General features: G+C 45.4%; 1 protein-coding gene across 2 annotated transcripts in view; it reads right to left on the bottom strand.

The window, feature by feature from the left end:
• KCNJ5 (potassium inwardly rectifying channel subfamily J member 5) overlaps positions 1–9475 on the bottom strand; it is a 36749-nt gene extending 27274 nt beyond the window's left edge. The window contains exons 1-2 of one of the 2 annotated variants that reach the window (XM_006257966.3): positions 9001–9475; positions 1999–2083 (exon numbers count right to left, since the gene is read on the bottom strand). The gene's annotated coding sequence lies outside the window, so the exon portion shown is untranslated. The remainder of the gene's footprint in view (positions 1–1998; positions 2084–9000) is intronic. The other variant, XM_019490188.2, reaches the window with a different exon arrangement.
• Between the last annotated feature and the right edge of the window lie 4059 nt (positions 9476–13534).

Genomic DNA, 13534 nt, shown 5'->3' with positions numbered 1-13534 from the left:
TAAAACACATGCTAAATGTAGCAATAGCTCCAGATTGTACTACCTAACATGTGTTCAGCCATCACTGAACTACTCCACAGAGATAATACGAATTCAAGACTCCAGTGCATCGTGGGGGCTGGGACCGACAATCAGCTGATTGTTGCTCTCAGTCCCAGCACTGCTTTGGAGCCAATTCAAGACTACAAGCAGCAGAGACCTGGCTTGGCCTGTGGATTCAGCAGCAAGTGTGGATCCAGCAGCAAGAGATGCACCCTCTTCTGGGCTTGGCTCCCCATGCCTCCTTCTACCTGTGGCCAGCCAGCAGCAGAGACCTGGTTCGCCCAGTTTGCCCCAGCATGCCAGAGGCAGGTACTCCCAGGCTGAGTAGTACTGGGCACGCAGTGGGGAAGGTGCGCCTCCAGGTATAGGGATTGCGCATCCTCATGGGTAGACATGCAAGCTGCCTGGTGCTGGGGTCAGGGTCAGGGGTAGGAGTGGGGCCACAGTCAGCTCCAACCCTGCCCAGATTGAGCTGAGGTCACAGTAAACATTACTGAGCAACTGCTTGTAACACATTCGGACTTTTAATACAGCACAGTGATGCTGACTACGATCTAAATAGGACGTGCTAAGTGTCCCATGTGATGAGGCCCAAGAGAAGGAAGATAAAAAAAAGAGAAGTAAAGACTGAGAAGAGAAAAACTGGTCCTGCAGCTACAGCCAGTGGACAGCAGGCCCAGATCTCCTTTGCTTCTGCATGCACCAAATGACCCATTTCACAGCCTGCAAGGGGTGTCCACCCTGGTGTAGGATCAAGTGCATGGGTGGGTAACAGGACAACTGGAGGGGAAAGGAAGGCGCTGGCTTTAATGGCAGTGTCAAAGGGTTTGGCAGTGAATAGGAATATAGAAGTCGCAATTATATCCTTTCTCATCTGAAAGAGAATGACCGGATATGGCATGCTGCCATGTACTGTACTTAGCTACGCAGCATTTAGTCTTGTTTTCTGTAGCCTGCACCTTCAAATCTCTTCAAACTCTGGGCTTGATTCTCCATGGCCTGCAGCATGTGTCCACTGATAGCTGGGCAAAGCGGGTATAAAATGTTGCAAAATCACAATGGTGGAGTTTTCCTGTCACCGGTCCCAGGTGTAGGTCTGCGGAGAATACACCCTGTATATGCAGCTAGGGGCAGCCCCTCCACTCACTTCAGTAGTGATAAGAACGGGAGAAGACTATGTCCTTCTTTCTCCCGGAGACTTTAGTTTGTCCACTTCACTATGTATAAAATTAATTAATTCAGGCCAAAGGTTCTGAACATTTATATGTGTGGAAAGATGTAAAAAAAAACTAAACCACAACACAAGCAGCAAAAAGAACAAGTAACCATTTTATAGATAAGTTTGGAATGATTTCATTAAAAGAAAAAAAAAACCTTCCTGACCTGTATTAAAGTTGACATTTTTACCTGTAAAAGATTCATGTGATGCTACATTCTGCTTTTGGTGGCACTCTGGAAATGAGCCAAGATACCCAGATCTGAGCTATGAGATGCTGTACCACGCAGTACAGACAAGAATAAAATAGGATCAAAGAAATCAAAAGATCAAAATCCCTGGAACTCTGACTCCTGACAAACAGTCTGGAGAGACTTCATGCTAATGGCAGTGCATTGAAACCTGCCTTAAGCAAACCGCTTGAGGGACAGGAAGAAATCAGCTGCCTAGTTCTTTAACTACAGGTCAAGTGAAATTATCCCAGAAACCTTGGGGAGACTTCAAAAATGATCCCTTCATGCAAAGAGGGTGGTACCTATTACAGAGTAACTTTCCTGACACTTTCACTGTAATTAGAACTTGTCCTACTATTTAATCTTAATTTCCCCTGTTGCAATTTAAATCTCTGCTTGTGATTAATGAAAATAATTGATCACAGGCTTCATAATGAAGGGGATTACGTCCTCTTCTTAAGAGATACAGCATGATCTAGCATTCAAAGTGGGAGTCAATACACTAACCTGGTTTCTGTTCCTGATTCTGTCGGTAACTTTCTTGTCAACTTGAGCAAATCACTTCTCTTCAGAGTGCCTCAATTCCCCATCTCTAAAATGAGGGATATTGAGATTTACATTGTCCTTGAGATTTTAGGCACAGAATAAATCCAGGAACCTGCTTTGTCATGAGAGGTCTGAATGTCCCAGGTTACTCTATCACAGACAACATAGAGCAAAAAAGGAGTAGAGATACGAGAGTTTGAGGTTCTGCTTTATCACACATACAGCGATCCCCACCATGCACACATGCTTCCTGGCTAATGGAAATGATGTGCAAGCATCCAAAGGAAAATAAGCCTTTAGTCTGTGTCTCACAGCCCTTCCTTCGTAAATAGATCTATGGATGGCCACAGCCTCCGACAGTCACACGGACCATGCTGTTTCACTGGCATTTACGGTCCGTGATTACACAAGGCCAGGATAATAAAAATGCCACTTTGGCACAGAGCTGCTTGTTCCCTTTGGACAGGCTGCTGAGAGCTGCTGCAGAAGGAGCTGTGAGAGTGCATTATCAATTTTACAAAAAGGCCTTTTATCAGGCTTCTCTGTATCGCTCAGCTTTCACCCAGATGCCAGGCGCAGGGGTGAGCTGTGATACGGAGGGAAGGGATCTCAGAGTTGACATCCAACCCAATGGCTGTAGCTGAACGATGGGCACTGTTTTAAAGGGGTTGCTTTTAACCCTTACCTGCCATGGTTAACAGGCCTCCTGTTCCCCCCACACCTACATAGGAGTGTGCTGCAAACACCACAAAAAGAGAAGTGAGAAAGAATGCTTTTCTTAGAACAGTGATTTTTTTTCTTATGCAGAATTTAGGTCAAATGCTGATCTTGGTGCAAGGAAGATTTCACTGCTCCCTGAAGTCACACAGGTCTAGGATGCTGGCACAAGGTTCAGAGCAGGGTTTAGTCCTCACCTCTGAACCACAGATTGCCTGTGTGACCAGGAGTAAAACTCTTAATTCCCCTCGCTATCAACTGGGGATGATAACACTGCCCTTATTCCACCTTTTATTCTGTCTTGTCGATAGGAAAAATAAATTCTTTGGTCCACTTTCTTTCTACGCGTTTGAAGAGTGATGGATGCAGTGGGAACTTAAGCATGGTGATTAAATGATTTGTGCTATAATATTAACAATAAAGTGGTCATGGTGTTATGTGGGGATGTGAAGTGCTGCGAAGGTGGAAGAAAAATGCAAATAAATTGTTTTCCTCACTTTATTGTAATGGGCAGGCAAATCTGTTTTGCTTTAACACACACCGCATACCTCTGTGCCCCCAGCACACACCGTTCAGAGCTTTTTGCCACCATTGTGCCTTCAGTGACTGATTTTCCCAAGCAGCAGCTGGTACGGCGTGAGCAGAATCACTGCTCTCTGCTCCAGGCAGGTTTGGGCTGCTGGGGGAAGGAGGTTGCCGTGTAAATCAGGAATGTCATGCACCGGTAATCGTATGGGATTAATCAGGGCTGGCTGAGTACTAATCCCATAGGTCTGAGCTGAGGTGTAGTGTGTTAGAGTCAGGACTGGAATAACAGGGGCAAGAGGCAGGGATGCTGCATGTGTCTGCCCTGTGCCCTTCCCGAAGCTTTAGCAGTTCCAAGTGGCAAGAGCCAGGTTGTACAAAAGAAAAGAAGGGGGATTGGGGAAGCTCAAAGCAGAGGGACAGGCAGTCATTTTGGTACGATCACAGCTGCTCCTTTCCCCGGGCCCTGCTCTCAATCTCCTGCAGCTTCCTTTCTTCTTGCATTGCATCAATTTAATTAAAATGCCTAACTGACACTTGTACGGAGCAGGTGAACATCAGCAAGAGAAAACAAAGTGGGCAGATTTACAGGCAAATCCACTGAAACAGAGGATCCATAGAAGGTGCCTACAGAAGGATGGAGAAAAAAAATCAGTCTAAAAATGCTGTTCCCTGTCCCAATCTATTGGAAAGTGGCTGTGGGGCAGACGCTTAATGATAAACAGGGCCTTTATTTCCCCTGAGGAAGGTAGCTGTCCATCCATCCACTTATTTATAGCCTGTACTTTATTAGGATTAAGCTATCCAGGGAAACTGGAGAGGATCCAGAGGTGAACAACTAAGATACTAAAGGGGCTGAAACGCAAGCCATATGAGGGAAGACTGAAGGAACTGGGTGATTTTAGTTTTGAGGAAAGCAGATTAAGGGCGGGGGAGGAGGGGGTCTGCTAGCTGTTTTCAAAAATTTGAAGGGCTGCCATAAAGGACATTGGGCTCCCTTGCCACAGAGGGCAGGGCAAGGGGAAATGGGTTTAAAGCACGTTAAAGCAGATTTAGATTAGATCTCAAGAAAAAATTTCCTAACAGTAAGAACAGCAGGACTACAGAACAGGCAAGCTGCGGGATCTCTCACTGGAGAAACAAGAAGAGGCTGGACCAGCATCTATCCGAGATGGTTTAGTGAATCCTGCATCCACACAGGGGATCGGACTGGATGACCCTTGAGGTCCTTTCCAAACCTACAAGAATAGCCGTGCTCTGTGTGTGTGTGTGTGTGTGTGTGTGTGTGAGAGAGGAAGAGAGAGAGAGAGTTAGTGATGTAGAGGCAGAGACAGACACTCAGACCCTTCTACACTTCAATTTCCCTGCCCATAAAATGGGTATATTGATAGCTACCTCTGCTGTTCAGTGGCTTAAGATCTATTGATGAAACGCACTATTTAAGAGCGCTCTGCTATAAAAGGCAAAGCAAAAGACAAAGAAAAACTCCATAGAAGGGAAACTGCTGGCACTTCGGTGATAAACATGCAGTTCAAAACACATGACCGTCCCCCCCTACCCCAATAATTCCTTTCCAAAGTGTAATCTCACTCAGCACCAAAGTATCAAGATTTTTTTCATTTCCTCTTTGAGCTTTCATTAACTTGGCATCATCGCTCCTCTTGCACACTGACAGCCATGAGTGCTGAGCTACAATGGAATTCCTCTGGGGCTGAAGGAGATACCTACCCACGGATACACAAAAGTGGCTGATTGATGATTAGCTAGGCAGTTACCAAAGGAAGTGAGAAGCTTTGCTGCTTGCTACAGAGCTGGGTTGATGACTGCCTGTCTGTTCAGGGTTTGTTAGGCTTAGAAATATTATAACACAGTCTTTCCAAAAACGGCTGGTAAGAAAATCTCTCTGGGCAGGAAGTTGGAATAACATGGGGGAAGACTGACTTAATGGGTAGTTGAAGTATTTCTGGCTGTTTCTTATCTGTCTATCCAGTCCCCCAAAGATACCAGGTGACCAAAGTACTAATAATCCTGAGCCCTTTTGTTGTCAATATGATATCTATTTCTGAACTACCTGAACACTATGGCTTTGAGTGCATTTACCACTTGCCCCCTCAATGCTCTAATTTCCATTATAGGCAGGAGAAATTTCATGATTTTTGTAATATCACCTGGGATGTCTGCAGCAAACCAGAGGCTTGAACCCAAATTTCCCAGTCCTAACCACTGGACTTTGCTCCTTCTCTTCCATTGATCTATCAAAGCAAAATATGACTCCCACCATTTCTATGTCTGGACTAAACTTTTAAAAATGTAAGCTATCGTCCTCCTGTAGGGTAGGATAACAGCATCTTTAAAGATGAAGGCCCGATGACTTTACGCACACTGCCACAGCCACTGCCTGCAATCACAGCACCATGTTCTGGAAACACTTTTATTCATGGCTAAGCTGGGTCAGGACTGATCGATATCTGCACAAGGCAGTAAGGAAATCCCAATTGCAAGTGGAACAAGGTTGCATAGGAAGGATGTTTATTGTCCAGTAGATAGTATTTGCGCTTCATAATCATTACTGCACTAATGTCCTTGTTGGTAAAACTGGGTGCATCTACTCATGTTCTTTGCTGTGGAGCTGACTAATTAGCTCCGCAGTAAAGCGCCACCATCTACATGTGCACCTGTATTAGGGCATGGTAAATTAATGATCTCTGCTGTAGGATAATACTGTCCAGGATAAGTACTATCCTACAGTGGGGTAGTTATGTGCACCAAAACGCACATGTAGACAGTGACTGGGGCTGGCTGGGGCATGGGGGTGCTACAGTGCAGGGGTTGCCTGCTGCCTAGCCTTGCACTGTAGCATCCTCATGCCCCAGCCAGCATCTCCACAGCACACTAAGCCAGGGAGGAGTAGTCCCAGGCTGGCAGGATAACCCCCCTCAGAGTCCCTGCCAACCGGGGCTGCTCCACCCCGGCTCAACATGCTGCGGTCCTGGGTGCACATGTAAACACTGAACCCTAGAGCAAGAAACTCCAGTGCAAACCGTGCTGGAGTTTATTACTATGTGCTAATTGCATGTGTAAATATATCCACTGAGTCACAGAATGACTGGACCGAGATAAAACTATGACTCAATGGCAGATAGATTTTCTGGACTATCTTATATAGAATTTAATAGAGAATTATACTCCTACTATAGGCAATGGGAAGTGAACCATGAAACCTGGAAGGAAGCGACCGTTCTCTATTAAATCCTACAGATTTTACAGTAATTTCTATAGAGACTTCTGTAGAGTTCCAGCTCTGATAAGGGACATACAGTTCCTTTTTCAAAAAGGTATACCAAAAATGACTTATGACTAACCTTACAAGTGTCAGGACAAACCCGTGGTTTGTGTAAATGATGGTAGCTCTTTCAGTATCAGTGGAGCTGCACGCATTTATGCCGGCAACGAACTCGGCCTGTGTAGTTTTATGTGACAGAAAATATCAATATCTTATTTTTATTGCTAAAGGGAGAAAATTCTGTTTTTATTGTGAACTTTTTTCAGAAGTGTAATATGCTAAAAAACCCAACCTCGCTAACCCCTCCCCCACTTGTTCTTTTTTCTTTCTGTTTACATCAACTTCATCTAGAAATGGCAGAGATTTTGCATGCATTTTTTCCAGTGGGAATTCAAGCATGAAAAAATCCCATGGAAATTACAAAATTGTGGGTGTATTAAAATATACCAAAGTTGGTCTAATAAAAAACAGAGCGGAGGAGCTCAAATGTTAATGGGAAAAAAGCTTAATTGTATTTAAACAAAAGAGAAAGACGGGAAATGCCTTACGAGATATTCTAATGACCTCAGTGAGCAGCTAAAGAATTACAAGAGTGAGAATTATTTTATAGAAAATAATGACTAGGGAGCGAGTAGATACCAACTATGGAGATGAGGGAGTGTATGCAACTTATTATAATGACGGGCTCAGTGGGAGTTCAAATACTGCAAGCAGCGGACAGGAAAATATAATTATTATAAAATAATTAACTAGGAAGTTATATTTCACAGCACTGTAAGTGGTGAGCAGCATGCCTAGGGGTGCAGGGACAGGCCCAGGCTGCTGCTTGGGTAGGCTTATCTGTGTCTGTGTTATTCAGACAACAGTTGGTTCCTTAATAAAGCAAACTTGAACGTGGGGCCATTTCATCCACCCATTTTCAGGGAAATGACTTTTTCCAGGCCTAAAGCTCTCTGAAGCATCTCAACTTCCCATACATTTGTCCTACTCCCTGTTTCTAGGGACATCTGTTGCCCTTCTGGTGTGTTTGAAGGGCTGTTTGGCAGCATCAGTGCCCCATCTTCTGGTCCAATTATCTTCAGCTCACACCCCTGCTATTTATACTGTCAGAATATGGCAAGTGGAACTTGGGTAAGGGGAATCTCTACCCAGACTCAAAAGCACTAATATTCCTGCTACATGTTCAATGATTCTTGAACCCAAAGAGCGACTGAGAGACACGACAGAATCCTGCACCAGTCGGAAAATGAAAGCTGTCCCTATCCCCTTGCACTTCTGCAGGACCTTGCAACCAGAGATTTCAAAAGTCAGCTGGCCTAGGAACACCCCCATAGTCTAGGGTGGTGCTATGAAACCCATTTTACAGATGGGAGAAACTGAGGCACAAAGAAAGGAAGTGACCGAGCTAAGGTCACACAGCTGGCTAGGAGCCAGGCTAGAAGTCAGACTGTGGATGTTCTGGGGCAGGGACTGCAGTGCCTAGCACAATGGAGACCTGCTCCAGAACATGGGCTTTCAGGCACTACCATAATACAAATAAAAAACAATTTCACTCATTACCCATGCCAGTAAAGACCAGTGGCTCTTGATGTACCACTCCCTGCCAACCCCAATCAAACCCAGGTTGCATCCAACTACTAACACTTCAGTTTCATGCTTGGATGTCAGAAATGAACCCTCTGAGAACTGGCCCTGAATTGTTAAGGCTGCCAGATCATGAAACCCAGTTCACTGAGGAGTGACATGTGTGCAATATAAAGTTGGGACCTGATGCCAGACCAGCACACTATCAACAACTGAGAGGAAGGACTCACAGTGTCTGTGCGAGCCATGTGGAGTGACAGGTGACAGTGCACAGACACATCTTCCTCCTATCTGCCATAGGCACAAACACCAAAGAACCAGTAGAGATTCCCCATGCATAAAACAGCCCAGCAGCACAACCCACTCCAATATCACCATCACCATCATCATCATCATTATCATTATAATTCAGAGCCTAAAATGTAACAACTCTTTAAATCTCAAACCAAGTATTACATGCCTTAATTTTAAATGACCTAATTGCTGATCCAGATGTAAACTCGGCATTGCTCCACTGCTTTAAGTGTTGTTCAGCTGCTGTCTGTCTGTCCGATACAACCCCTATTCCCACAGTACCTCAATATTTCATGTCTCTATCCCCAAACTCCTTTGCCAGATCCGACAATGGCATGCTCATAGATCCGAATCCAGCCCGCCTTCCTAATTTGGCCCTGGCAGCCTGTGGGTAGGAAAATACCAATTCACCGGCCGTCACCCTCCCAGGGCTGGGTTCAGAAGCCCCATGGCTAGCTGCCCTAGTAACTTCATCACTTGTCCTCTGGCTTTCTAGGCTCTTGCTTTTCTGCAGCCAGACAAGAGGGAGAGGTGGAAAGCAAACACATAGAGTAACTTACTTGCTAACAGCCGCTCCGCATCAGTCTTGTTCCCTGGCACTTTGGGGGTACTGGACGGTGACAGAGATAAGAGGTAGGTAACACAGCCACTGGAGAAGTGTCCGGTCCATGCCATCACCGGAGCACTGGAGTCTTCTCATCCCAGGCTCTCCTCTCCCGCCCCAGTCCTGCCTGCTAGTACAGAACATTTGTATAGCACTATTGATTCAAATGCACGTCCCCTGTCCCTAGCTATCCCTGGAGTTTGCTGGCTCTGACAGAGCCATCATGGTTCCCAGACCTCCCCCGCCCTCCGGCACTACAGTGGTACTTTTGTCTGTCAAATCTCCCTCCCTCTCTTTGTTTGCTCCCTCTCTCCCTCCTGTAGTACAAATGAATTCTTGGTGTAATAAGGCTATTTAAAGGGCTCGGGTGGGGTGGGGGGAGAGAGGAGATGAGCGCATGTGATCAGGAGCATCATCTGTTCTGAATGAACAGAAAAGGGAAGGTGGCTGGAGTGAAAGCAGTGAGGGGAGGGGTTTATACTGCTGCTTTGTACAGAAAGGGCCAATGTGGGGCTGGGGGGGTGGGAGGAGAGGTTTGCTCCTTGCCTTGAGAGAATGCAGATGCCACTGGGCTCCCCTCCGGCTGTGTGGTTTTTGCCTCCTTGCCAGTTCTCTGCAAGTCGATTCCCCAAAAGCATAAGCATCATCATCCCACTCTGTCTGCAACCTTCTCATCTCCTCCATCCTCCTTTGTTTTGTTGTTTCTATATATTAAACCGTACATGCAGATGCAGCTCTTCCAAGCAAAGGGCAGTGGGAATGCAGCAGCTGGCGAGCTGCACATTGGATTGGAAGTGTGTGTGTGTGTGTGTGTTTATGCATCTGGCTGGGTGCATGTATGTGTGTGCATGTGTGTGTGAATGCAGCAGCTGGAGAGCTGCACATCTGAGTGTGTGTGTGTGTGTGTGTGTGTGTGTGTGTGAGAATGCAGCAGCTTGAGAGCTGCACATCTGATTGGGAGTGTGTATGTGTGTGTGTGTGTGTGTATGTGTATGCATCTGATTGGGAGTGTGTGTATGTGGTGTGTGTGTGTGCATATGTCTGCATGTATGTGTATGCATCTGATTGGGAGTGTGTGTGTTTGTTTATCTTCTTGGGAGTGTGTGTGTGTGTGTGTGTGTGTGTGTGTGTGTGTGTGTGTATGTTCAGCAAAGCTGTGAAAAACTGAGTGGGTTTTGCCTCTGGGGTGGATCAAGGAGCTGAAAAGATCAGGAGGCGGCGGGAGAGTGAGTGGTGTCTCCGGAGCTTGTTTTCTGCAAGCTAACTATCAAACAACTGCAGAGGGGCTTGTTGTGCAGGGAGGTCAGGTCCTCTCTTCCCCAGCTGGGTCTCAGGGAACGTTCCCAAAGATCCCTCTGCGCTGCCTGCTTTCTTGGCTCTGCTTTTTATTGCCTGCCTTTCAGAATATCCTAAGCCAGATACTCTGTTTGACAAGGGATTTTCCCTTCTGGAAAGTAAATGTCAAGCCAGCTGGAGGTATCAGACTGACAGGTCTAGAGACTGAAAGATAGAGAACAACATGTCACAACAACACTGGCTTCCCCGTTGCCCCCCACCGTTATGGCCCACCTTATTTCCTAGTCTGGGGTCCACATGCATTTCCCTCAATGCATCTCTGTTTGCAGTACACAGTCATCACAGTACCCTCACTCACACCGCTCTGCTGTTGCCTTTTTTCCTGTGACCTGCAGCACCCCCTGCTATCTGGGTCCTGGCTTCTACAGGCCGATTTCACCCCACACTTTCACAGTCCCTTGGGCAAAATTAGGAATTTTCTCAGAACTGACTCCAGACAGAAGTCAGAGGAATTTCACCATGTCTATAGTAAAAAATATCCAGGTTCCTTGCCCCTTTCCCCCCTTCATCCCCACAACTTTGCCACTATGGTGCACAGTTTTGAACTGAAAAACATTTTGCTTTGTTTGCAAACCTCCGAAAGGTTGGCAGTCTCTGGCAGGTTTGTCAGTGGCAAAACTTGCTCTGCTGCTCTGATTGCCAGGGCTCAGATGGCAGCAGCGGTCTCTCAGCCTCTCATTCCACGTGGACAAATCTCCCCTGTCGTGTGTAACTGCCAAACATCAGCTACACCAACTGCAACTCCCTGACACTTTGGTAGCAGCTGGAAGCAGGTCTAAAGGACTCTGAGTTACTGGAAGAGGGATTTTAACTATAAACCATCCCAAAATTTGGACCTGAATGGAGCAGAATTCCTTCAAAACTTTCTGAGAGAATTGCCAGAAAGATCTGTTCGACAAAAGCAAAATGTTTTGCAGAAATCTGCCCATTTTAATGTTTCTTTTTTACATTTTCTACTATATCAAAATATATATAGGTGAAAAATCTATTTCTATATAAAATATAAACATATAACAAAAATAATAAATGATAAACAACAATAGCAGATTAAATGTAAATATATACAGTATATAAAATATAAAAATATATTAAAAAGGTGAATGAAACATTAGGGTTTCATCCTGAGCTAGCTGAAACAATATTTTTACATCCATGCTGTGCCTTTGTCAAACATTTTGACTTGTATTTGAATCTGAAACAGAAATCAAATTGTGGAATCTGGTTCCTGATGATCTCCAGTCTGCAATGCATACATCCCTTATTGCATCCCAAAGCCATATTGCAATTGTATTATTGGGGGAAATATGAAAGGGAAATGCAGCAACCATTTACTGTCATTTGGATATGAAACTGCATATCTAACAAACCCTCTTTTTTAGCAGATATTCCATCACAATGCCAGACTAGTAAAAATGAAAAAAAAAATTGCAATTGAAATGTTGCTTTTCACCATCATCCTGTTTATTGTGTGCATTTCATACAGCCTGGAAAATTAGACAGGACCAGGCAATTTCATCTCCTGATTCCCATGTGCTGGGACAGGGGTGCTCCACTCCTGGCCCACAGGCCAGATCCAGCCCCTGACACTGTGTCATCTGGCTGTCAGGGCTTCCCACCAGTCTGTGGGGAGTGCAACAGGGCATGACTCTCTGTACTAGATTGGGCACACAGAGTGGCATGGGGCCTGATCCTGGTGTGTGCTGGGCAGCAGTGGCACAGGGCCTCAGAGCCTGACCCTAGCACATGGGGCCCTGGGGCCCAAACCCTGAGCACAGGACTGAGTGGGGGCAATGCAGGGCCCAATTGTGGGACTGGGCTAAGGCATCATGCCTGACCTGCTCCTGGCACATGGGGCAGATGGAGACAGCATGGGGCTTGATTCAGGCATGCAAGGTCTGATCCAGCTCACAGACCAATCCTGTGCCACCCATCTGACCCGTGGAGTCAAAAAGTTGAACACCACTGCACAAGGACAGTGCTGTGAGGTTTGGGTTGCAAATGCTAGGGAGGACTCTGAATGCAAATAGCAAGAAAACTATTCTCACTGAAACTAAAAACCAAAAATGGGTTAAAGAAAACCCTCTTATAATGCTTAAGTAGAAACTCTGACTTGCTACAAAACTAGAGTTCAGCTTTCCCTTCCCAGAGGTAATAGCTGCTAGATGTTTCCTTCACAATAAGCCTAATTTTATTATTTCTTTTATGTCTTCCTTTACGATGCAATAAAACTGGGATATATTAAATAGCAGGGTATTAGATTACAAAAACTCTGGTTTGGAGTCTACAGTAGCTGACAAGTTCTCCTGCGGTCAAACTTAGCTGATCCGAAAAGGTATGGAGCACCAAAACACATGGTCCCATTACCATGCAATATTGTGTAGACACCAGAAACTGGATAAAAAGAAATGGAGGTGCACCTTAACCTGGGAGCCCTTACCAGAGTTTAGTTTAAGAAAACTTTGGTTCAAAGCCAATGGGACTTGGGTGAGTTGGGCTGGAGTGGACTCTATGTATTCATTGATTTGATTCATATGCCACCCTTCCCAAGAAAGGCTCAAGGCAGCACCCATTTATATAAACATCACCAACATTTGTGAGCAGATGCTCTCAGATTGCTATAAGGGCCACAGTATCTTCATAGAGAACTAGTCATTGCTGTGTCCTTTCCTGTCGGATAGAAACATAAGCCTAGTGGTTGCTGGCATACTGATTGCCGTGGCCTCATCACTATATTGCTGTTCCTATGTACGACACTGCCCCACGTAAAGGTGACCTGATGAAGAATGCCTTGCACTTGAAAACTTGTCTAACTCTACCCCAACTATACAGTAGGTCCAGTAAAAGAGATGACCCCAAGACATATTTGCCTTTCACTTAAAGGTTAACATTATTTCATAACTCTGCTCAGCAATACAGGCCTCAAAGAGCCAGTCTACAGTGCTCCGCTCTCTGCACTACGTCTCCATTCAATACACAGTTAAATTCAAGATACGACCCTTGATTATAAGTTCTGTGTGGAACTGATCCAAGGCACCTGTGTGATCAAACCTGCTTATCCCGACTGAAGAGATGCAGAGAAGAGAGCGTTCCCAGAAAAAAACCTGTAACTAGTTACCCCATTGTGGAAACAAAGC

The sequence above is a fragment of the Alligator mississippiensis genome, chromosome 16 (assembly GCF_030867095.1).
Source record: "Alligator mississippiensis isolate rAllMis1 chromosome 16, rAllMis1, whole genome shotgun sequence".
NCBI classification, from domain to species: domain Eukaryota; kingdom Metazoa; phylum Chordata; order Crocodylia; family Alligatoridae; genus Alligator; species Alligator mississippiensis.
This window is presented reverse-complemented; position numbering and strand designations above follow the sequence as displayed.